Raw genomic sequence first — 27,027 nt, 5'->3', positions numbered from 1 at the left:
ATGCATTTATTGGACAGTAGTTATATCTGGGAGGTTAATGAAATTAATCAAAATTGGCTGAGGAACTTTCACTTTTTACTGTTGGAATTTGTTTTCAAATATTCCTTTAGTATTCACCTATTTTCATGAGAAAAATAAATAAAATAAGTGACTGACAAGATGTCTGCTATTGGCTTCATACATACAAAGACCTGCTCAGTTATCATAACATACCTAACTATAAGATTAATTACATGTCTTTGAGGAGTTACTTTTTAAAAACCTGTATTAACTACTATGGAATCTGTCAATATGTAATTTATAACACAAAAATTTTTCATTAATTTTTCTATTTTTTTCTCATTTAAATATAATTTTCTTTATTTCTTAATTCAGTGTTTTATCTAAAGTTGAAAATGCAGATTAAATATGATAGTAAAAGATTATGAGTAATTTTCTTCTGCAAATGAGAATTATATTTAAACTATACATTAGCTCCCACATATTACAAATCTATGATGAGAAGATGAACTAAGGTGATTCAAGAAATATTCAAACCACTTTAATATTAGCAAAGCTTTAATGATACTATTATCTTATCCATTCATATCCTGACACTCAAATGTGTCATAATGCTTTGACAGGTCTCGTCTTTGAATGCAAAAATGACTTCAGAGTCTCTTGACATTTTTACATCTAAATTTACATAAACAGTCAGTTTTTACAAAAGGAACAGAAAAGAGACCCAGAGTTTAATCTAAGTGTTCTTTCAAATTTTGCTTGATTTGGTGTGTGAGCTATGAGTCAACTGTCTGATTTTAGAATACCTGGGAAAACTAGATGAAGGCTAATGAACAGCAAAAAGATCTGTATTCGCAGTTCCATTTTAAAATAGAAATATAGAAAAACACTTTAAACAGTACTTCTGATTTATAACTTAAAGGTCAATAAAACAAAATCTGCTTTCAATTATATTTTTCTGTAAGTACCTCAGAATGGATCAACACCATGTTCAAATAATACAATTCTACCCTTCCAAACTTGTCATTTCATTTCTTCACATAAATATTATTTTGCTTAAATATGTTATGTTAACTTCAAAGAAACCCTTTACAAATTTTTCTTCACCTTTAAGAAAAGAAATATATCAATAACAAAAATACTAAGTGACTATTTAGTGTATATGTAATTTGAAGCTTGCTGGGCATTCTATTACTGTCTCATAAATTATCTACTAAAGCATGGTGGGATTAATTGGAACTGTTACATTAATCTCAAGAGTAATTTTTTCTTTGGTACTGAATGAATGTAACTACATTAGACAAATCATCATGCCCTATAAGTTAATCAGTTCTTCTAAGGTAGTACAATAAAACCCAACTGAGGCCATATATGCACCCTAAGGATTTACAATCTCATCCTCATTTTAGAAACATAAAGACCATTAGGAGATTTTTTATATCTGCCCTGCATCTCAATAATATGACAAACCCAAGAGATCAAGACGTCAAAGTGAAATGAAATGCCACATCTCTAATTTTGATAAATGTGTATTTTGGTTCATTAAGATTGATTGGTTTCATATTTCTTCTAAGAGTCATTAAAAGGTTATCATTATTGCTTGCTTGATTGCTTACTTTTTTATTTCTTTCTTTGTACTTTTGTTGGATAGATTTGTGTGTAGACCACATTTCATAGAGTTTGAAGTTCAAGTTAGCATGGCATTTATTGAAGCCTTTTTCATTATTAATTAAATAACAATATGCATTACATGTACCATTTGTGAAAAAGTGAAGGTATAGAACAGCTCTTTTGTTAACCCTTCCAGAAAAAAAGATACCTCATCGTTGATATGAAATCTGTTTCCATGGCTTTTTATAGGGCGGATTGACATTTAGCCTTAGCACAACTCTTTCCCACAGAATCCTGACCTTTTGTCCAGCTCAGATTTGCTGCCTTGCATAGTCTTATGCAGCATTTATCGATCTTGGTTCATCACCTGAGACGTGCTAAATATTTTTGTAACATGTTCTTCTGTATATATCTATTTCCGGTAATCTACTATGTCTGACTCTGACCCTTATCCTATGGAAATGGCATGATATTCAATCACAGTATTTTATTGTACAAGTGAGTTCTTTTTAGAAATGTGAGATAAATCTCTAGAAGTTTATATCGCACATAGAGGCAGAAACCAGGTAAATTTCAACCACCTGGCTGTTGCTATTCTTTTCCTTATCTGAATCCATGTTGTCCCCTGGCATGACCAGTTGCTTTCCTGCTTTCCTTCCAAGTAGGAATGTGGTAGGCTTTTGGTAATCTAAGTACCCTGCTTTCTGGGATCCAGCCTACCTGGGTGCACATAGAAATAGTTGACCTTTGAGTAATTGCCACTTACCTGGAACATGGGTATCTACTATTCTAGATATACACACTAGCTTTCACTGCCCATTCAAAAAATACATTTAATTTAACTTCTACTCCAATTCACTTCTGCCCCCTTTATCTCGCCTCTCATTTGGAACATCTAACACAATCTCTTAATTTTTTTTTTGCATCTTTCAGAAGATAAAGGAAGAGAGCCCACCTATAAGCAACTTTTAATTTTTTTCTACAAAAGCTTCCAAAATAATATAACACCAAAGGAAAAGGGGTAATTAGGGGGTAAAGTGATGAGAATAATTATGATATACCAAACAACATTTTGATTCTTCTACAAAAGCAAAATAAAAATAATGGTAATTAATATGTAAGTAAATCTCCTGCTGTAATTGCAGTTCATCCTCAAATTTTTTCTCAGATATTTTGCACTTGATAAATGAGGTTCATGGTGTCCTGGTAACAAGAAAGTGAGGATCCAAATGTTTCTAGGAATTCTGCTAGGAGAGTTATATATATATTTTTTAAGCTCCAGAAGAGAATCTTTTACTTTAGTGTCATCATTGGTGTCTATGCTCCTTCCTATGGTCCTCCTTCCTCAAATGGCAGTGGAAGAAACTTTTCCCACCTAAGTCTCCCATAAGTGGGCTCAATTTCAATTGATAAACCATTGTTGTGACTCTGAATTGCTAATGAACAGCAACATAATGGAATGGAGATGAGCAAAAAAGCCAAGGATCATGAAGGAAAAATTGAAAGAACATAAAGAAAGGTGAGAAACAGTAAAAAAGGAAAACAGAAAAAAAACTAGAATTGGTTCTAGAATATTTATTGGCTTATTCATCAGGTGATATTTGGAGTAAATCTAAGGCAAATATTAATTTTTATTCTCCCTATTTTCTTCTTCTGATACTTTACTCTTTAGCAAACACTGATTTAGCACTTAGCTGCTTGCAAATAACTTAATAAGAATATAAAATGGAATGTATAATATGGTCTTAATTTGGGTAGAGGTTTATTGTTGTTTTGGCAGTTGAAACCATAGTCAATCTATTGGAGGAGCTAATGCCAAGTTTTTAGAGGAGAAAATAAGACTAAATAAAAAAGTTTTTGCAGTAGTCTACAAATAGGGTGAAACCATCTACTTTTTCTGTTTCTACCATACACATAGAATGCTGAATCCATTACTGAGCATCTTAAAAATGTTCTTGAAACTAAACAAAGGCATCAGTATACTTCTAATGGCATAGGTAGACTAATTGTGGTGGCATTAAACTCTAAATACTATGGAGTTTTACTTGTACTCTCCCTTCCTGTATTAGTCCATTCTCACACTGCTAATAAAAACATACATGGGACTGGGTAATTTATTTTTAAAAAGAGGTTTAATTGACTTACAGTTCAGCATGGCTCTGGAGGCCTCAGGAAACTTAAAGTCATGACAGAAGGGGAAGCAAACATGTACTTCTTCACGTGGCTGTAACGAGAAGAATAATGAATGTTCAATGAAAGGAGAAGCCCCTTATAAAAACATCAGATCTCATGAGAACTAACTCACTGTCACAAGGACAGATGGGGGAAACTGCCCGTATGATGCAACTATCTCCACTGGGTCCCTCCCATGACACATGGGGATCATGGGAACTGTAAATCAAGATGAGGTTTGGATGGGGACACAGCCAAACCATATCGTTCTGCTTCTAGCCCCTCTCAAATCTCATATCATCACAATTCAAAACACAATCATACCCTTACAACAGTCCAACAAAGTCTTATTCCAGCATTAATTCAAATGTCCAAGTCCAAAGTCTCATCTGAGACAAGTGAATTCCCTTTGCCTATGAGCCTGTAAAATCAAAGCAAATTAGTTACCGTACAATGGGGGTACAGGCATTGGGTAAATACACCCATTGCAAATAGGAGAAATTGGCCAAAACAAAGGTGGTATAGGCCCCACACAAGTTCAAAATCCATTAGGGCAGTCATTAAACCTTAAAGTTCCAAAATGATCTCCTTTGAATCCATGTCTCACATCGAGGACACACTGATGCAAGAGGTGGGCTGCTATGGCCTTGCACAGCTCTGCCCTGTGGCTTTGCAGGATACATCTCCACTCTTGGCCACTTTCACAAGCTGGCATTGAGTGTCTGCAGCTTTTCCAGGCACATGGTGCAAGCTGTCAGTAGACCTACCATTCTGGGATCTGGAGGACTGTGACCTGCTTCTCACAGCTCCACTAGGCAGTGTCCCAGTGGGGACTCTATAGGGGAGCTCAGACCCACATTTTCCTTCCACACTGCCTTAGCAGAGGTTCTCCATGATGGATCTGCTCCTGCAGGAGACTTCTGCCTGGACATCCAGGTATTTCCATACTTCCCTGAAATCTAGGCAGAGGTTCCCAAAACACAATTCTTGACTTCTTTGTACCTACAGGCGCAAGGCCACATGGAAGTCATTGCCAGAGCAATACCTTGGTCTGTTTTAGCCATGGCTGGGACACAGGGCACCAAGTCCAAAGACTGGACAAAGCAGCAAGGCCCTGGCTCTGGCCCACAAAACCATTTTTTCCACCTAGGCTTCTAGGCTTGTGATAGGGACAGGCTTCTGTAAAGGCCTCTGACATGTCCTGGAGACATTTTTCCCATTGTGTTAGTGATTAATATCGGACTCCAAGTTACTAATGCAAATTTCTGCAGCCAGCTTGAATTTCTCCTCAGGAAATGGGTTTTTCTTTTCTATCACATATATCATTAGGCTGCACATTTTTCAAACTTTATGCTCTGCTTTCCTTTTAAGCAAAAGTTTCATTCCCAAACCATATCTTTATGAATACACAAAACCAACACTTTTAACACCACTCAAGTCACCTCTTGAACACTTTGCTGTTTACAAATTTCTTCCTCCAAATACTGTAAGTCATCTCTCAAGTTCAAAGTTTCATAGATCTCTGGGGCTTGGGCAAAATGTTGCCAGTGTCTTTGCGTAGTAGAAGTGAACTTTACTCCAGTTCCCAGGAAGTTTCTCATCTCCATCTGAAACCACCTCAGCCTGGATTTCATCGTCAATATCGCTATCAGCATTTTGGTCAAAGCCATTCAACAAGTCTCTAGAAAGTTCCAAACATTCCCACGTTGTCCTGTCCTTTGAGCCCTACAAGTCTCTAGGAAGTTCTAAACTCTCCCACATTTTTCTGTCTTCTTCTTAGTTCTCCAAATAGTTCCAGCCTCTGCGTTTACCCAGTTCTAAAGTCACTTCCACATTTTTGGGTGTCTTTACAGCAGCACCCCACTCTCTGTGGTACCAATTTACGATATTAGTCTGTTCTCACACTGCTAGTAAAGACATACCTGGGACTGGGTTATTTACAAAGGAAAAAGCTTTAATTGACTTCCTGTTCAGTATGGCTGGGAGGCCTCAGGAAACTTACAATTATGGCAGAAGGGGAAGCAAATACCTCCTTCTTCACATGTGGTAGAAAGAAGAAAATGAGTACCAAGCGAAGGGGGAAGCTCCTTATAAAACCATCAGATCTTGTGAGAAGTAACTCACTATTATGAGAACAGGATGGGGGAAACCACCCCCATGATTTAATTACCTCCATCTGGTCTCTCCCACCACATGTAGGGATTCAGGGAACTACAATTCAAGATAAGATCTGGGTGGGGACACAGCCAAACAATATCACTTCCATTTTGTCATAATCTCATAATTAGAAAAGACCAAAAAGGGAGTCCAATCCACTCACAGTCGGTATACTATGTTTCTCTTCTTTCAGCTAGCGTCATTGAACTGTGCAGGAGTGCCTCCATGACAGGGAATTTAAACTTTGCAAGGCAGCCACTCTCATATTGCTCATTTCCTAACAGCCAGCAAGAACATCTTTATGTTTCAACTAAATTAGTTCATGTCTGATTTCTACACCTAAGTGTTTGAATTTTTGGAGTTAAATTCTACTATTTCTACCATATGATGATTCCACAAATGTTTTCATACAGCTATCAAGTCCATCTGTGGATTATCTATCTTCACTATTCATCTTAAGCTCTTTCAGTCAATCCTAAAATTACAGGACTTGAATTCCCCTTGTCCTTTCCTTCAGAATACACTGCCTGCTCATAGTTTTCTTGTAATATCTGGAAACTTTGGAAATTAAAATGTGGCAATTTATCCTTAAAATACATATAACTGTGTATTTATCCTTAAGATATTCCTAAAGTAATAAATTACATTTACCCTTAAAATACACATATTTAAGTTTTGGATATTAACTGATACTATGTTTGTTATTAATTTAAAAAATCTTAATTTATATAATAAGTATTAAAGGTTTCTTATACCAATAATTTAAATGTATTAAAATTTTATTTTAATATTTGAAATTTTATTTTACATGTCTCTGAGTAATGTGTAGCTTTCTGACATTTTATTTCACATGTCTCTGGATAATGCGTAGCTTTTTGACATTTCATTAAACGTAATTAAAATATGCTATTCATATCCTTATTGAGGTGCATTTAAGATCACTTCTGCATAAACAATGATGCAAGTTTAAATAACTCGACTGTGTTATATTAACAGAACCATCTGTTCAGTTCATAAAATGTTATGCTTTATAATACAGGTTCCATAATACAGCATAGATTAAATCTGAAACAGGAGAGCATAAAAATAGATTTTCATATCTCATAAATATAATAGATTCCTAGATGACTTAATTTACTTAAGATATGCAGAACATTCAATATCTTCTTGATTTTAGAGAAAACTCAGCAGTCTGAACTTATTTTTATTGCCCTGGTTTGGATAAATTGGCTCAGTACTTTTTGAATTGGAAAAATATAGCATGAGTTTTCCCCCTTTTTTTCCTAGCAATTCATCATTTTTTTTTTTTTTTTTTTGGTCACCCAGTCTGGAGTGCAATGTGCAGTGATGTGATCATAGGTTACTGCGGCCTGAACTCCTGGGCTCAAGCTATCCTCCCATCTTCTGAGTAGCAGAGAGCACAGGGAGGTGCCACCATGCCTGGCTTTTTTTTTTTTTTTTTTTTTTTTTTTTTTTTTTTTTTTGGTAGAGATGGGGTTTCCCTATGTTGCCCAGGCTGCTCTCAAACTTCTGTGCTCAAGCGAACCTCCTGCCTCAGCCTTCCAAATTGCTAGGATTATAGGCATGAGCCACCATGCCCAACAAAATGCTTCTTTACTTGTCTAAAAGATACTTTATTCTATCAAAATATAAATGTTTATTCCTCACTTACACTGCAAATAAGCCTAGTCCAGATAGGTAAAAACCAAAGTACTCAGTTCTAGAGATGCTATCGTGTACTGTAATTATCCAACCTTCTTATATGGGATTGCAATAGAGCAGGAAGCCTGGACGTTCCTCTCTCTCTTTTTTTTATTTTTTTGTTTGTTTTCGTTTTTGTTTTTGAGACAGAGTCTCACTCTGTCACCCAGGCTGGAGTGCAGTGGCATGATCTTGGCGCAGTGCAACCTCCGCCTCCCGGGTTCAAGTGATTCTCCTGCCTCAGCCTCCTGAGTAGCTGGGATTACAGGCACACACCACCACGCCTGGCTAATTTTTGTATTTGTAGTAGAGACGGGGTTTCACCACGTTGGTCAGGATGGTCTTGAACTCCTGACCTTGTGATCCACCCGCCTCAGCCTCCCAAAGCGCTGGGATTATAGGCGTGAGCCACCACTCCTGGCCTCATCTCTTAAATTCAGCACCTGCGCTACTTCAGCGAATGGCACAGATTCATAGTCTGAGAAGAGAATACTTTTTGTTTTTCAAGGTGCCCTGCTTAACAAATATTATTTTAATAATACCAACAGTGAATGTTTTCAACTTTCCAGAATATAATTTTTCTGCTTGTTGTCATGGTCACCACTTCTTAGCTTTTCCAGTTCTCTGCTTTCCAGATATCACTAGGTTCTATTGTTGCTCACAATGATTATCTGCTATTAACACAACAACTAGAGACACGCTGACAACTCTTATTGATAGTTTTGAAAATAGCATTCCCCAAATGTCAATGAAGTTGCATACTGGCCAAGCTTCTTAGCACAATTAAAAAGTATTTGATTTATTTACAGAGTTATTATTTCTTTCCTTAGATCAGGTCATGCACCAGAAAATTTTATCCTTCAGTAACATTGGCAAACATCTTACTTTTAGGAGGCCCTCAGAAAATAATTATTACACACCAGTTCCATCAAAGGCTTAATTTATTATCACAGACATAGCACACACAAGGCAATAATTCAGATTTCAATACAGGTCTAAAAGTATCTAAAATCAATTCACAGATCACTCCTTCCAAATATGATGTAAAAAATACACAAAAATTTCAATTAGATTATAAGTACAGTCTGTGAATCAGGCCCTATCTTAGCATGGGAAGTTTTTATTTTAATTAATTCTACTTTTGAGAGGAATTACTTGATGCTGTCTTGGAATAATAAAGATAAGTCCCCAAATTCTGTTTCCAAAACTTATCAGTTTTTTGTTTTTTCTTTATTTATGTTAGACAAGTTAATAACTTTCTTTTTAAACTTCAGAATTTTTTAATTGTTTTAAGGATATAATGTGTGTATGTGGGATGTGTGTGTGTGTGTGTGTGTGCGCGTGTGTTTCTTCCTGGAATACTGGTCCCATGTGATGTTGACAGTGGCATAAGGGGTGGATAATAAGAGTAACCAGGGCCCCAGAGCAACAAACATTTGTTAGTTTATTGTTGATCACTAGCAGAAAAATACTGCCAACTGTTCACCAATCCACATCCCATCGAAAAGCCCATCAGTAGAGAATGGGGTTAAGTAAACTGTGATATAGCAATATTATAGATAATATAGACCATTTGGGTTGAGTGCGGTGGCTCAAGCCTGTAATCCCAGCACTTTGGGAGGCTGAGGCGGGCAGATCACAAGGTCAGGAGATGGAGACCAGCGTGGCCAACAAGATGAAACCCCGTCTCTATTGAAAATACAAAAATTAGCTGGATATATATACCATTTAAAAGGATGATTAAATTTTATGACTGCTTTCATAGGAAAATCTTCCAAGAGTGTTAATGAGTAAAAAGGATTTAGTGTTACATAAGATGTTACATTTACATTAAAATACATGAGAGAATCAGAGAAACACAGTTACAAATAGAAAAAATTCTAAATATTTTAATAATAAATTTTCATAAGTATTTTTATAAGAAGTATGGAAATAGGATATCATCTGGAAAGATAAATACTAGATTTAAAATAGTGACTATCTCTGGGCAGTGCACTGATTTTGGACTGTGTAGATGTGGGTGTACATAAACAGAAATATAATCTTAAGCTGTTGTGTCTAGAAACTTAAAAATAAGAATATACTAATCATGTATTTAAAAAGGATATTTTTATTTTTTTAATTATCAAACATCTTCCAGTGAAATTACAAGCTGATTTCCACATAGGTGTTCAGTGAGATATATTGTAATAAAACACCAAGAATCACTTGTAACTGGCACATTTTTTGAATGCAAAATACTTGCAAATAGTTTGTTTCCTTGGTTAAAACATTACTGCTACATTTTATCATTTTTAATTTTGAAGATTATGTATATCGTATCATATATTGACATTTACTCTACTGTGACTATCAAAAATACAGAATCAGAGCTTCATGAATTAATTATTTATTTTCCATAGGAGCCAAATAAGCTGAATTAAAGCTAAATTCCAAACAATAAACAATTTAAGTTTAGTTAATGAATTAAAAGTGGAAAAGTCCTTGCTCAAAATAACTTAGAAGAAAAATGCAAAGATGTATCGAGTTGTTAAAAAGAAAAAAATCACTGCAGTAATCAGAGAAGCTCTGAAACATTTAGGCACTTAACCCTTGAGTATACACTTTCAGGGTTCTCTTTTATCAGCTATTCATCTGTAGTAGGCTTTTTTTTTTTTTTTTTTTTTTTTTCATTTTGATGAGGTCCACAGGTAACCCTTTCCAGCAGCTTCCAATATACTTCCCCTTTTCTGGGGCTAATTTGCACAATCTTCTCCTTCAGGTCTACATTACAAAGTGAGAGAATTCCTGGAGCAGAACTGTCAGGAACTGTCACTGCCACTCCCTGGTCAATAAATGAGGCAAGGGGTCCAAAAGACTGTGATTGTACAGGCCTGAGTAGTGGAAACTCAAGATTAGGAATCCCACTCAAATCTCACCATTGAAATTGAGAATAAGCAGTTTCCTTCTCCCTACTCAAAATGAGTAGGGAGTCTGTGCTGGCATTGGGGGTTGGTGGGTGATGTATAGAGTACTAGTTGATGAACAGTGAAAATATCAGTAGATATACAATATAATATTGGATAGTTACTATCACTTGCCAAATGATTTTATATAGACAACATTGCCAACCTTCCAATCGGAGTGGGCTCCTTGATAATGATTGATATACATTTTGTATTTGTGCATTTGACACTTTTCTCGGAAGCATATTTTTCAGTATTGTACCTAATCTTCTAATTCTCTTTATATTTCCCATTCAGAAAATTACCTTAACTTTCTCAGAATCATTCTTAGTAAATAAAATATACCTTAAATACTATAGATCACATTGGAAAAACTGGAGCAAAAAATTTACTATGCCAAGTATATATATTTATACAAATATGTAACATGAAAATTTTAAAAATAGAGTGTTTATAAAGATTTGATACTATTGTTGGATAAGCTGGTAAATATTTTGTACCTTGAGATAAACGAAACTTCAAACAACAATTGGATTTTAGAGCACGTATCTTGGTCTGCATATATTGGAATGCAATTATTGACCTGTATAAACTGAGCATGAAAGATCAAGAGAAACCTGATATTTAAGCATAGTACCTGTCTATCATTTTCCCCCCCACTGGCATGACATCTAATAACAAAAATAAAACAAATTTCTGTGAGTCAGACTGCCTCACAGGTCTGCCACTGGACTGGAACATTGCAGAGCATATTCTCCTGCTGGTTTCATGATTTGACTTAAGTTACCCACAATTTGGGCACCTTGGTGCCTTCATTGCTCTCCCAATTGTTTACTAATGTCAAGGAGGAGTGAGTTAAACCTACTCTAAGGAAGTAGCATAGGAGTTCAATACATTTCTCCTCCATAAGACATCTTATTCTTATGCCTCTTCACATATGATCTTTCTAATTTGCTCTCAATTCTATTTCTCTTCTGTCCTCTGGGACTTTGTCCAATTATTCTTTCCATTTCTTTCTTCTGCTTTTATCTATCACCAGTCCAAAGGGTCAATAAAAATGTTCAATTATTTTATATTCTAAAAAAAGTATCTTAATCTTGCTTCTAATTCAAATATCATACTTTTATCTTTCACAAAAAAAGTCTCAAAAGTTGAATGTAGCTTTTCTGATTTCAATTTCTCATATTCTACTCATTCCTCAAAATACTGCAATCTTATTTTGTCCCAAAAATTGACCTTACAAGGGAAATTAATGACCTCTAAGTTGCCAAAATCAACCAGTCTCTTCTTAGGTTTCATTCCTATAAAATTGCTGCTGTTTGGCAGTAGCTTTTTGAGACTCACTTCATCTTTAATTCTGACAATAATTAAAGATTCTTCTCCTTTTATCTCTCTTGATGTTCTTACCCAATTTTCAAACACACGTTCATTACTTGAATATTTACTTACAGCATTTTCCATGTTAGGTGCTAGTATGTGTGTTGGCTTCCCTTTCTCATCTGACATCACTCTATGTTCTTCATTGTATCAATTTTTCTCTTCTTACCTGCTTCTTTTCTTTGCAATGTTTTATATATGCCTTTGACATTTATCTATATGACTATAATGGCCAAATCACTGTTAGGGATTCTAGCACCTTCTCTGAAGTCTAAGACCATATTTCCAAATTTCTATTGAAAATGTTTGTGAACTTCTCCCATTGCCACTGAAAATGTTTGCTCTTCACATATGAAATAATAACATTACCTTCCTTATCTGCTCTTTTTCATTTTCTGGGTTCGAAATTATCTTCTAATTTACCAAGTTAACCAAGTTAGTGATCTTGAGGTTCTCCTTGACAACTGTCTCTTCTTTTATCCCCACATACAATCTTTGTCAAGCCATAAAGTCTATGTCTCCCGAGTGTCTTGGGACTTTTTTATTCCATTCCAAAACAAACTTCATAGATGAGATTGTAAGTGTATCCGATACCTATCATTTTTTCCCTACGTTCTACCAGATTGCTACTTAAATTTTCTTCATTACAAAATATCTTGTCCTTTTAGTCTATTGCTCTAATGTCTTCTATAATTTAGATTAAAATTCTAAATATCAGTCATTTAAAGTCCTGTCTTTCATGTGTAATATTATCTAAATTTTTCTAAAATATCTCTTTTCCTAATAGAATCCTTTCTAGTCTTCAAGACTTAGGGCAAAGGCCAAGCCCTTCATGAAGCCTTTTCTAATGTTTTGAGTCAGAAGGGATTTCTATCCAGTTAAGACTATAGCTCAGTTAGAGTTCTTACTAAAACATGTCGTATAGTGCTGTAAAATTTCTTGATGGCACAAATCTCAAGCACCAGTGCAGCTCTTGGCACACTTACTTTTCCTAAGACTTTGTTGAATTGAATCTTTGAAACCTCTGTGTTCGTCTGTATTAATTGTAGGGTGAATCAGTTAATATTGGCACCTCTGGCCTACAAAGTTTTGATTGTAAGACCAATCTTGAGGCTCTGATGATACTAAGATGACCTCTTTTTATTCCTTTCCTCTCTAAGTTTAGGAGATTCTATACAAAACTGCAGCACGGCTTAGTTGCCTGAACTTGATTCGCAGAAGTGAACACTTTCCTACTTGTCTAGTTTTCGCTCAGGTTATATAATCTCATTGTGTACTCTTTAGTCAGCAGATGGAGATAATTCCACTTATCACTGGGTTTTCTCATTGGGGAATTGTTTCCATGATCCCTTGAGCAAATTTCTTTCTCAAGTCGCAGTTTTCAGAGCATTGGCATTCTATCATGGACTATTTAGAAGGAATAGTTTCTTGAATTGCAACTATCACCAGATGGTGTTGTGGGTTTTTTTTGTTGTTTTTTTGTTTTTTTTTTAGAGAATGCTAAAATGGGATTCTGAAGACCTGAGTTCTTTAAAATAAAAGACACCATTTCAATTTGTTTGTATGTATTGTATAAAATGTAATTAGAAGAATATTTCTATATGTCTCCATAAGTAGGTATGCAGATTAAAATATTTTATTTTCCAATCTAAAATTGGCATCTTAGTTTTGTGACCCACCTATAGTGTTAGTTTTAGCTTCCACTTGCTAATCTGTAAAAGGAAATGATAATTCCTACATTAGATAATTGTTATAAAGATTGAATAAGATAAAGTTTAAGGCCCATATTTTCTGGTATATAGTCAGAATGCAATAGAACATAGCCATACACTACTATGAAAAGTCTAAAGTGCATTTATTATAACAGCATAAATTAGGAATTTTTCATCAAAAAATTTTGAATAGAAATTAAGGGGATCATGAACTTCAATAAGAAAAATATTACATCTTTATTAATTAATTTCTAGTGGAAATTTAGCATTTCCTTCTATAATGAATGAAGGTGACAAACTATGGTAGGACTATCATTGTCTATAATGTTATCACCAATAAAAGCCACAGATATTGTCATATATGATGGTTGTTGCAGACATTTATACAATGTACATTCATCACTACTTCAAAATTACCATACATATTAGATCTGCTGCTAGATCGTATTATTTAATGTCATAAGGAAGCACATATATAAGTATATGTCAAATATCTACTTACAAATATAGTAACATTAAAATAAAATTGGTATCCATTATAACATCATATATTTTATTTTGTACTTTTAAACATTATTTTGGAAAACAGTTCAAATGATTCACCAGGCTGCAAAAGAAGCATGTCACAAAAATGTTTAAAAACCCTCGTCATAAGTTATTTAGCACAACAACAGTAAAACTGGATTAAGTCTATGAAACCCTTCATATTCAAAGGATTCTTTCTGTGTATGTAATTATTATTTTTGAAATGGAGCAGCTCTTCAAAGCTGACCAATTTTGGCCAAACCTACCATACAAAAATGTCCTTCTAATTACCCTTGTTCAATGCCTCCAGCTGCCTATGGCATAAACACTTTAAACAGCTACTCAGCCTTCCTGAGTTTGAAATGGGTTCTTAATTAAAATGGGAAGCAATTACAACTTTATTTATGCCATGGGAACTTAAAATACTTGCCTCTAATATAAAACTGAGGGAGAGCCTATTTTTTGGTGCCAATGCATAACACCATGGTTGTTACTTTGTATGTTTGTTCAATTTCTTTACAGTTTTTACTTTCTGGGGGCAGTAAAACAGGGATAACATATATCTATATTTTATCTGTATTCAGATATAGATGATAATGATATTGATACAGATATGGATGATATAGATATAGATAGATATAGAGATAGGTTTTCAGTTTGCTCTCAGGGAACATTTAGAAGTTTGTGAAATTTGTCCTCAGTTTTTTTTTCCTTCAGTTTCTTTTTCCTTTCAGGTTCAAAGTGCATTACTAATACGAGAAACCACCAATGTGTGACATTGTTCTCTCAGGAACATTTTAATGTGAAATTTCTGGATTTAGTAATTTAAAATGTAAATAAATGTGTATATGTTTATTATATATGTATTTGTTTATATTATGTATATATGTAGAGTGGCAATCCAATTAGAAAGAAATTTGGAGACAAAAAATATTTTATACCTCACAAAATATGCACTGTTAGCAGCTGACTTTTCAATCTATGTCTAGAAATATGCTGCTTGTGCACTAGATATAATATATGCATGGATGTGAAAACACCACACAAGCCCAAATCTCTGCTTTTATTTTATTATGAAAATGTAGTAAATGTCATTTATTCGTTGGGTGAATATAAACTAGCTCTCTCAATGTGCTAATTCTTCATTCATTGTATGAAGAACTTGTGGTTCTTTTAGATCTCTGCTGTTAGTTTTATAGCAATGTTCCATTGTCAAGAGAGAAATTTAAAAGCTGTAGGCATAAAACCAGCTGAACTTACATGGCTTTTGTTTAGTTTACATACATTGGTATGGCAAGGCAATTCAACATCTCAACTATTTCTGGGAAATCAATGATTACTTTCAATATTTTACAGGGATTTTTGGTTTTCATTGGAAAATATTAAAACAATTTAGTGTATACTCCAATGCTGTAGTGATGGCTATTCAGAGATTAACGTAGAAGGACGGATATTTTATAATAAAACTTTTAGTAAAAGAAAACAATAGAGATACTTGTTTAAAAGTATCCAAGATTACTGGAGCCATCTGCTATCCCTCTAGGTAAATTTTATTTACATTGAAAGAGTTCATTACAAAAATTGCCCAAGGTAAAATAATGGGAAATATTCTTTCCGATGAGATTAAACAATTATCCAGTTCTTTAGAAATCAGAAGTAAAATGTGATATTAAGCCCAATTGGATAGAAAATTTATCTTAATAAATTTCCTTTCTCCTGAAAGTTCATTCAAAAACACAGTGATTTCAAAATGCATATTTTGCATTTGCTCATTTTAAATCGTTATCTAAAACGTATTTACAATTCTATAAATATATAAACAAATGGTAGAAACAAAAGCCTAAGGTGATCAAAGTGAAAGTGTTCTTTCTCATTTCTACTTTATATCTACCAATTATCTGAAGCATTTGTCTCCCTAAATGAATAGCCATGTTTGGAGCCAGAGGTCTGAAAATAATTAAAGTATATCAATCTGATAATACCAAAAGAGGGAATTTTGCTGCCTTTAAATAGTCTAATTATATTTATAATCACCATCTGTCTATTCCTACTTTCTATTTGCTGGACCTTTCCCTAGAGTTTCTCAAAAACACTGTTCTAATTAGATATACCTACAAGGTAATTCTAGACAAGATAATTCTGTTGTAGGCATTATGGTTGGGTTGGGGAGGTTGGTGACTAAAACCACCCTTATCAGGTAGTGTCCTACAGTATTTTTGCAAAAGAGGATATTTCCACATCCTACGAAAGTTTAATTTTGGGATTGACCTCAAAAAAATGAGTTTGTAGCACTAGTTGTGAAACCAGTGTTTTAGAAACAATCAACTTTATGTACTAAAAACAAAACAAATAAAAAACACTATAGTACAGCCTACTGTCCACCAATTGTGGGCTATTTCTAGACATAAATTTTATTATAGCTCCCAAATAACAATGGCAATCAATTGCTCTTATGACTCCAAAGCTGCCTGGCGTCATACTTAATAATTTTCTGTTATGGTTCCTTTGCTTGGAAATTTTCATAACATTATATTTTCCTTTTTTTAATTATACTTTAAGTTCTAGGGTACATGTGCACAACGTGTAGGTTTGTTACATATGTATACATGTGCCATGTTGGTGTGCTGCATCCATTAACTCATCAGTTAGCATTAGGTATATCTCCTAATGCTATCCCTGCCCCTTCCCCCCACCCCACAAAAGGCCCTGGGGTGTGATGCTCCCCTTCCCGTGTCCATGTGTTCTCATTGTTCAATTCCCACCTATGAGTGAGAACATGCGGTGTTTGGTTTTTCGTCCTTGCGACAGTTTACTGAGAATGATGGTTTCCAGTTTCATCCATGTCCCTTCAAAGGACATGAACTCATCATTTTTATGGCTGCATAGTATTCCATGGTGTATATGTGCCACATTTTCTTAATCCAGTCTATTGTTGTTGGACATTTCGGTTGGTTCCAAGTCTTTGCTATTGTGAATAGTGCCGCAATAAACATACGTGTGCATGTATCTTTATAGCAGCAAGATTTATAATCCTTTGGGTATATAGCCAGTAATGGGATGGCTGGGTCAAATGGTATTTCTAGTTCTAGATCCCTGAGGAATCACCACACTGTCTTCCACAATGGCTGAACTAGTTTACAGTCCCACCAACAGTGTAAAAGTGTTCCTATTTCTCCACATCCTCTCCAGCACCGGTTGTTTCCTGACTTTTTAAAGATCGCCCTTCTAACTGGTGTGAGATGGTATCTCATTGTGGTTTTGACTTGCATTTCTCTGATGGCCAGTGATAATGAACAATTTTTCATGTGTCTGTTGGCTGCATAAATGTCTTGTTTTGGGAAGTGTCTGTTCATATCCTTTGCCCACTTGTTGATGGGGTTGTTTTTTTTTTTTTCTTGTAAATTTGTTTGAGTTCATTGTAGATTCTGGATATTAGCCCTTTGTCAGATGAGTAGCTTGCAAAAATGTTCTCCCATTGTGTAGGTTGCCTGTTCACTCTGATGGTAGTTTCTTTTGCTGTGCAGAAGCTCTTTCATTTAAGTAGATCCCATTTGTCAATTTTGGCTTTTGTTGCCATTGCTTTTGGTGTTTTAGACATGCAGTCCTTGCCCATGCCTATGTCCTAAATGGTATTGCCTAAGTTTTCTTCTAGGGTTTTTATGGTTTTAGGTCTAACATAAGTCTTTAATCCATCTTGAATTAATTTTTGTATAAGGTGTAAGGAAGGGATCCAGTTTCAGCTTTCTATACATGGCTAGCCAGTTTTCCAAGCACAATTTATTAAATAGGGAATCCTTTCCCCATTTCCTGTTTTTGTCAGGTTTGTCAAAGGTTGAACCCATCGCAAAGAAGCTAAAAACCTTGAAAAAAGATTAGACGAATAGCTAACTAGAATAAACAGTGTAGAGAAGTCCTTAAATGACCTGATGGAGCAGAAAACCATGGCTTGAGAACTACATGATGAATGCACAAGCTTCAGTAGCTGATTCGATCAACTGGAAGAAAGGGTTTCAGTGATTAAAGATCAAATGAATGAAATGAAGTGAGAAGACAAGATTAGAGAAAAAAGAGTAAAAAGAAATGAACAAAGCCACTAAGAAATATGGGACTATGTGAAAAGACGAAATCTACGTCTGATTGGTGTACCTGAAAGTGATGGGGAGAATGGAACCAAGTTGGAAAACACTCTGCAGGATATTATCCAGGAGAACTTCCCCAACCTAGCAAGGCAAGCCAACATCCAAATCCAGTAAATACAGAGAATGCCACAAAGATACTCCTCAAGAAGAGCAACTCCAAGACACATAATTGTAAGATTCACCAAGGTTGAAATGAAGGAAAAAATGTTAAGGGCAGCCAGAGAGAAAGGTCAGGTTACTCACAAAGGGAAGCCCATCAGACTAACAGCGGATCTCTCAGCAGAAACTCTACAAGCCAGAAGAGAGTGGGCGCCAATGTTCAACATTCTTAAAGAAAAGAATTTTCAACCCAGAATTTCGTATCCAGCCAAACTAAGTTTCATAAATGAAGGAGAAATAAAATCCTTTACAGACAAGCAAATGCTGAGAGATTTTGACACCACCAGGCCTGCCCTACAAGAGCTCCTGAAGGAAGCACTAAAGATGGAAAGGAAAAACCGGTACCAGCCACTGCAAAAACATGACAAATTGTAAAGACCATCGATGCTAGCAAGAAACTACATCAACTAACAAGCAAAATAACCAGCTAACATCATAATGACAGGATCAAATTCATACATAATAATACTAACCTAAAATGTAAAGGGGCTAAATTCTCCAATTAAAAGACACAGACTGGCAAACTGGATAAAGAGTCAAGACCCATCAGTGTGCTGTATTCAGGAGACCCATCTCACATGCAGAGACAAACATAGGCTCAAAATAAACGGATGGAGGAAGATCTACCAAGCAAATGGAAAACAAAAAAAGGCTGGGGTTGCAATCCTAGTCTCTGATAAAACAGACTTTAAACCAACAGAGATCAAAAGAGACAAAGAAGGCCATTACATAATAGTAAAGGGATCAGTTCAACAAGAAGAACTAACTATCCTAAATATATATGCACCCAATAAAGGAGCACCCAGATTCATAAAGCAAGTCCTTAGAGATGTATAAAGAGACTTAGACTCCCACACAATAATAATGGGAGATTTTAACACCCCACTGTCAACATTAGATAGACCAACAAGACAGAAAGTTAACAAGGATATCCAGGAATTGAACTCAGCTCTGCACCAACCAGACCTAATAGACATCTACAGAACTCTCCACCCCAAATCAACAGAATATACATTTTTCTCAGTACCACATTGCACTTATTCCAAAATTGACCACATAGTTGGAAGTAAAGCACTGCTCAGCAAATGTAAAAGAACAGAAATTATAACAAACTGTCTCTGAGACCACAGGGCAATCAAACTGGAACCTAGGATTAACAAACTCACTCAAAACTGCTCAACTCCATGGAAACTGAACATCCTGCTCCTGAATGACTACTGGGTTCTAAACGAAATGCAGGCAGAAACAAAGATGTTCTTTGAAACCAATGAGAACAAAGACACAACATACCAGAATCTCTGGGACACATTTAAAGCAGTGGGTAGACTGAAATTTATAGCACTAAATGCCCACAAGAGAAAGCAGGAAAGATCTAAATTTGACACCATTCACATTCAAAAGCTAGCAGAAGGTAAGCAATAATTAAGATCAGAGCAGAACTGAAGGAGATAGAGACACAAAAAAACCCTTCAAAAAATCAATGAATCCAGGGATGGTTTTTTGAAAAGATCAACACAAATGGATAGACCGCTAGCAAGATTAATAAAGAAGAAAAGAGAGAAGAGTCACATAGATGCAATAAAAAATGATAACGGGGATATCACCACTGATCCCACAGAAATAAAAACTACCATCAGAGAATACTATAAACACCTCTACGCAAATAAACTAGAAAATCTAGAAGAAATGAGTAAATTCCTGGACACATACACCCTCCCAAGACTAAATCAGGAAGAAGTTGAATCCCTGAATAGACCAATAACAGGCTCTAAAATTGAGGCAATAATTAATAGCCTACCAACCAAAAAAAGCCCAGGACCAGACGGATTCACAGCTGAATTCTACCAAAGGTACAAGGAGGAGCTGGTACCATTCTTTGTGAAACTTTTCACAAAGGTAATTTATAGATTCAATGCCATCCCCATCAAGCTACCAATGACTTTCTTCACAGAATTGGAAAAAACTACTTTAAAGTTCATATGAAACCAAAAAAGAGCCCGCATTGCCAAGTCAATCCTAAGCCAAAAAAACAAAGCTGGAGGCATCACGCTACCTGACTTCAAACTATACTACAAGGCTACAGTAACCAAAACAGCATGGTACTGGTACCAAAACAGATATAGAGACCAATGGAACAGAACAGAGCCCTCAGAAATAATACCACACATCTACCACCATCTGACCTTTAACATATTTTCAATAAATAAAAGTGAAAGCATCTTTGGTACCTCAGTAATCCCATTCAGAATAAAGGCCTTATGCTACTCTCAAGGGAAAATTTTACTTTATAATTGCATTAAACCGGTGTACAAATGGACTGGATCAGCCTCAGCAAAAGCTGAAAATTTGTGAAGGCACGAAATTGCCATCTGAGGCCTTCTTATCAATGTTATACTGTTGTACAGTGATACCCAGTGCTGTATGTTTTATCCTCATCTGTCACCATATCCACTTTGCTCCATTAAAGCCTGCTTCTGTCATCTACACAGTGAATTCAACATGACAGACAATAGACAAGATACTTATTGAATAAAGTAATGATTAAAAGATAGATCCTGATATCTGACATGAATACCATAAACTTGAATTTGAGTCAATGTAGTATCTCTCCTAAGGATGCTTCTATGTTAAGAATTATTTCTAATTTTAAATATTTAATGTGCTGATCAAAGAATTTTAGACAACAGAAACAAGGTAAAAATATTTAGGAGAGAGGAGGCTTTTTTTTTTAAAGGTTGTTTGAAGGCCGTAAGTCACAGTGCAAAGCGTCAGTCAAGAGTTTGAATTCCTCACATGGCAACTTTAAGAAGATGATTCTGAGTTACTGTGAATCTGAGTTTTTTCAATCTAGAGTACAATGCTAATAACAACCTTCAAGGATGTTATAATGATTAAATGAAAGAATAGTCTAAAACATGAACAAACATCTAAAAGATAAAAAACACTTAATAAATGCAAACTTCCTTTCCTTGTAGTGATATTATATTAGCAACCACCATCACAACTAACATGTATGATTATCCTTATCCAGAGTTTAATAGGCAAATAGAAATGAATTTAATTTTACATTATCAGTTATTTTGAATTATATAGATGAACTCTATGGAAATGGTAAGTTTTTCCAAATCTTTTTATTCCCATTGAAGTTTTGGCTATCATTGTTGTCATCAAAATATCATTAGCCAAAATGCTTTGTCCAACACTAGTTTATTTGTTGGCACAACCTGACAGAGAGCAGCAGCTTTTAATTCCTTGTAAGTCGGTGGTCCTGACAACATTAATCTCAGTATTACTAATTTAAAATAATTTTTTATGTATATTTACTCACAGCCATACTTTTTGCGGTAAATTATGGCAGCTCAGTAAATTACAGTTGTTGGTCACAACTCAGGGAAGATATCTAGGAGATTTATACTGTTTAGGAAAGATAAACCCTTGTCTTACCATGACCCAAAAGAGCTACACACTATTTTTAATAAATAAATAGGGTATAGAAAACCTATCAGACAACAAAAAAAATTCATAAAAAACATTTTAGAAAAACAAAGACTAAAGAGAAAGATGATTCTTACCTGTATCTTCAATGATCATTAAATGAACTATGCAACATTTACCAAATCCTGAAAAACTTTGTAGAATAGACACGCTATGAATGTTGAAGCTCTTAAGAGTGGGCAAAAGCAGGCAGATTTTGTAGGGGGATGGAAATTTGGAAGAAGCATTTGACATGGATTGAATTTCTCCATGTTATGGCTTTATTCTGAGAGTAGATTGCAGTACAGCAATAGCAACTATATTGAGATAAAAACCTACCATTGTATTAACCTGATGAACTAGAGGACAGAGTCTATGACAACCACTTCAACCACTGCCACCCGAAAGTGATAAGACTGCAAACTATGCCCAAACCTCTGCCTGATTCTGGAGCTGCTCATGCACCAGGGCACAAGGGAGACTTAAAAAAGACTAGCTAAGGAAAACAGAGTTGGTAAGATTTAAGCTGCTGCCCATTGCATACAAAACAGAGTTTTCAGTTTGATTCTAAATAAGTTATTGTCTGGCTAAAACCAAATGAAATTTTTCAGAGAGATGAAGAAGAATCTATATTCTCCATAGCACACCCTGTACAAGTTCCAAGTATAATTCAAAAATACTAGAAGAAATATTTTTAAATGATGCTTCTTCTAAACAGTAAAGGCAGTTAATAGATGTCAACCTCAAGATTACCAAGATCTTAAAATTATCAGACAAGTACTTTAAAGTAGCTATTATTGCTATGCTCAACTAGACAGGTTTGTAAGCTTATAACGAATAAAATGATAAGCTATATCAGAAATTAAAACTATAAAAAGCTCCAAATGAATACTCTTGAATTGAAAAATATGAGTGTCTTAAAAAAAATCACTGGAGAGGCATAATATCAAAAATTCAGTAAACTTAAGGATACAGCAATTGAAATTATTTAATCTGAAGAAGAGTAAAACTGAGAGCTATAGCTATAGTTAATACTATGATATTTACATATTATAGTATATATTATATTGCATTTTATGTTATATTATATTGCTATGCATACATCAGAGAGAGAAAGATTGAGAGATTGCCTCAAGGACCTGTTTGACAGTATCACATGGCCAGAAATAAACACAATTGGAGTTCCAGAAGGAAAAGTGAGTGGGAAAGGGGAAGAAAACAATTATTTGAGGAAATAACAGTCAAAACTACTTTCCACATTTGGTGAAAGACATAAATTTACACATTAAAGAAGGGCAGCAAACCCCAAAATAGATCAATATGAAAAAAAATCCTAGATTCCCACAAATTGCTGAAAATAAAAGGTAAAGAAAAATATCTTCACAGCAGCCTCAGAAAAAAAACAGCCATTATATAAAAAGCATAGAATTTAGAGTAACTGCAGACTTCTCATCATAAACTATGTGGAACAAAATTTTTAATGTGTCAAAAAGTTAAAATCTGTCAATACTGACAGATAAAATAATGAAGTCTAAATAAAATAAAATTCTACTTCACACAACATGTAATAAAAATAAGGCTTTTATTCCAGAAGGATGTTATTGAATTACACATCTTGGCAATCAGAGGTTGCAGGATGTGCTATCAGAACTATAGTAGATCGCTTGGAGCAAAGATCAACCACGCAATTTCCATATTACCTTATTTGCATTTATCATTGATACATATTCAATTTTAGACTGTACTAATTTCATGCACATGTATTACCTTTCCTACATAATACATTGCATGAAGAATGAGCTGTGTCTTCTTTTTACCCTTTATGTTACCATAGAACTTTGCACTCAGTAAGTATGCAAAAATAACAGTTGAATAACTAAACCTCATAAGTAAATACTATCATTACGTCATGGTGAAATAGAGAAATTATTCTCTAATATTGACAGGTATTTGTGCATGTGTGATTTTCCTCTCTAATGTAAATATCCATTTAGGTGAGACTAAGAGGTAAATTATTTGTTTAAGTAATTGCTAGTCAATCAAAGATGGATTTTATGCATTTTCATTAAATCATAGGTGTGTTAGTCTGTTCTCACACTGCTAATAAGGACATACCCAGGACTGGGTAAAGGTAAAGGAAAGAGGATAAATCGACTCACATCTCCACATGGCTGGGGAAGTCTCACAATCATGGTGGAAGGCGAATGAGGAGCAAAGTCACGTCTTGCATGGCGGCAGGTAAGAGAACTTGTGGAGGGGAACTCCCATTTATAAAACCATCTGATCTCATGAGACTTATTCACTATCACAAGAACAGCACAGGAAAGACACGCCCTCATGATTCAATTGCCTCTCACCAGGTCCCTCTCACGACACGTGGTAATTATGGGAGCTTCAAGATGAGATTTGGTGGCAACACAGCCAAACCATATCAATCAGTACCCTAACAGTGTATGTCACAAAACAAAGAAATATTAAAAACCCAAGAACAAGTGGTTAAATCTTCTAACTAGTTTTATTCATTCCTTCAGCTATGTTCAGTGGCTCACAATGCATATATGCATTTACCTTCTCAACTTTATTTCCTTTTGCTAATGGAAGGCAATCATAGTGCAGTGACTTAAAGACTGGGCTCTCAAGTCAGAATGCCTGAGGTAAATCCTCAATTTATAACTTCCTCATAGCACTGCTTGAATCATTTCCCTAATATATATGCTTCAGTTTTCTGATTTGAAAATTGTTATAATAATGTTACCTACTTTGGAGGGTTGTTGTGAGTACCTAGTACAAAATATATAGGTAAAGCACTAGAGAAGTGCTTGGCATATGTTAAGACTTTAATAATTTTTAACTGTAGTCGTGAGAGTAGAAATAGTGATAACAGTAGATTACCTACAAGAGCAGAAGAATTATTTAAGAGTTCATTTCTACACTTGCAGAAGCAACAAAAATGCAGGTTCTGTTGGCTTTACCTCTCTTGCTTTTTTTTTTTTTTTTTTTTTTTTTTGATACGGAGTCTCACTCTCGCCGAGGCTGGAGTGCAATGGCACGATCTCGGCTCACTGCAAGCTCCGCCTCCCGGGTTCCCACCATTCTCCTGCCTCAACCTCCCGAGTAGCTGGGACTACCGGCGCCCGCCACCATGCCCGGCTAATTTTTTTCTATTTTTAGTAGATATGGGCTTTCGCTGTGTTAGCCAGGATGGTCTCGATCTCCTGACCTCTTGATCTGCCCGCCTTGGCCTCCCAAAGTGCTGGGATTACAGCGTGATCTCTTGCATTTTTAAAAGATTTCTTTTAAACTACAGGCTGTGTATCTACATACTACATACATGACTCTTGGGCAAACAGGAGGGTTTTTAGAGATGCTTTTGTATATATCTTTCTAATTTACTATGTCTTTTGCCTATATTTTTAAAGTATGATAGAATAAGTTTGAGAGCATGAAAAATTAATTTTTACTTTTTAACATTTATTTTACTAAGGGTATTTTTGTATAGTCAGACTTTGTTTTGGTTTGGTTTGGTTATTAATGCTGAAGTCTCTTTGAATATGGGTGAATTCCTTTTGTATTTTTTGTGTGAGAAAATACAAGCTTCCACACCATGGAAAGGAGAGAAGTAATTCCTTCCTTGCAGATAACTGGAAAGGGGATTTATGAAAAAGAATTAAGTGAAACAATATGTAGTGCACACATCTTAAACCCCTATTTATGACAAATTTGGTTTGGGAAAAAACAAGAGAAGCAGGCTGTGAACTGTTTATGAGAATTTTTCTTTCTTTAGAATAGAAAGAAAACAAATCAAACTGATGATGGTCTGACTCTGATATTGTGAATCAAAGATTATTTTGTACTAGCCAACACAATCCAGCCGTCCATCTATTCTATTTTATTAAACATCTTCCCTAATTTAGGTAAATGATTTGAGTCCCTACTAATTAGACCTCACTTTCCTCTGGAAATAAGCCAATGCGAGTTAAGAAAATTATCATGGTCCATAGACAACCAAACACTCACACGCTCACAAACACACACACACACACACACACACATATTTTTTATATTACATATATATATATATATAATATAAATAAGAAAAGCACAGGAAAAACATGCTCTCATGATTCAACTACCTCTCACCAGGTGCCTCCCATGACACATGATAATTATGGGAGCTTCAAGATGAGATTTGGGTGGGGAAACAGCCAATCCATATCAATAGGTAACCTAAAAGTATACGCCATGAAACAAATAAGTATTAAAAGCCCAAGAATAAGTGGTTAAATCTTCTAACTAGTTTTATTCATTCCTTCAGCTATGTTCAGTGGTTCACACTGTATATATGCCTTACCTTCTCAACTTTGTTTCTTTCATATATATATATATATAGAGAGAGAGAGAGAGAGAGACAGAGAGAGAGGGAGATTTTGCTCTGAAGTCCTGTTATAGGCAAGGGCTTCTACAAGTGGCTTTATATTACTTTCATCAGGAGTCATCCTGAGAACTAATCTCAGCCCTCTGACCCTCTCCAGTGCAGGAGGAGAGTGACCAATACAACTAAGGCATTGCTCAGAGGGAGGCATTGTCATCTGGCCCAGTTAAGGGGAAGTGGAGCTAGGCCCTTGAGAAATTTCTGTTTCAGGGCCAAGGGTGAAGGAATGGCAGCAGGAAGACGGAGGAGGTGGATATCTACTGCTATTTCCTCCCATTTTGTCCACTCATTCAATAAGCTTTTGTTTCATCTTCATTAGGTACCTGATGTTACAAAGGAGGGAGCCTGTAAATTTTTGAAGTAAATGCTCAGCAACACTTTTACAAAACAAACTTACCTAACCAAATAGTTAAGAAAAAGTATATTTTCTTAAAGTGAATAGAAACCTTCTCTAAACACTCTTGCTACAGAAGCCTCCCTCCTTGATATTATATACTGCAGCACCTTCCTTCTCTTCTCTACAGCACTTTTCATAGATTTCCATTACTGTATTTAATTTTTTATTTATTTATACTTTTTCCCCATAAAAATAGCTTTATCTCCACAAGAAAGGCAACATTTAT

General features: G+C 35.2%; 1 long non-coding RNA gene across 1 annotated transcript in view; it reads right to left on the bottom strand.

The window, feature by feature from the left end:
- LOC115838217 overlaps positions 1–27,027 on the bottom strand; it is a 1,373,476-nt gene that overhangs the window by 1,036,263 nt on the left and 310,186 nt on the right. Inside the window, exon 4 of the long non-coding RNA XR_004033234.1 lies at positions 3,757–3,835. This is a non-coding gene — a long non-coding RNA (uncharacterized LOC115838217). The remainder of the gene's footprint in view (positions 1–3,756; positions 3,836–27,027) is intronic.

The sequence above is a fragment of the Nomascus leucogenys genome, chromosome 14 (genome assembly GCF_006542625.1).
Source record: "Nomascus leucogenys isolate Asia chromosome 14, Asia_NLE_v1, whole genome shotgun sequence".
NCBI classification, from domain to species: Eukaryota; Metazoa; Chordata; class Mammalia; order Primates; family Hylobatidae; genus Nomascus; species Nomascus leucogenys.
Note: the sequence above shows the minus strand (reverse complement) of the source record. Positions and strands in the feature narration are given on the sequence as shown.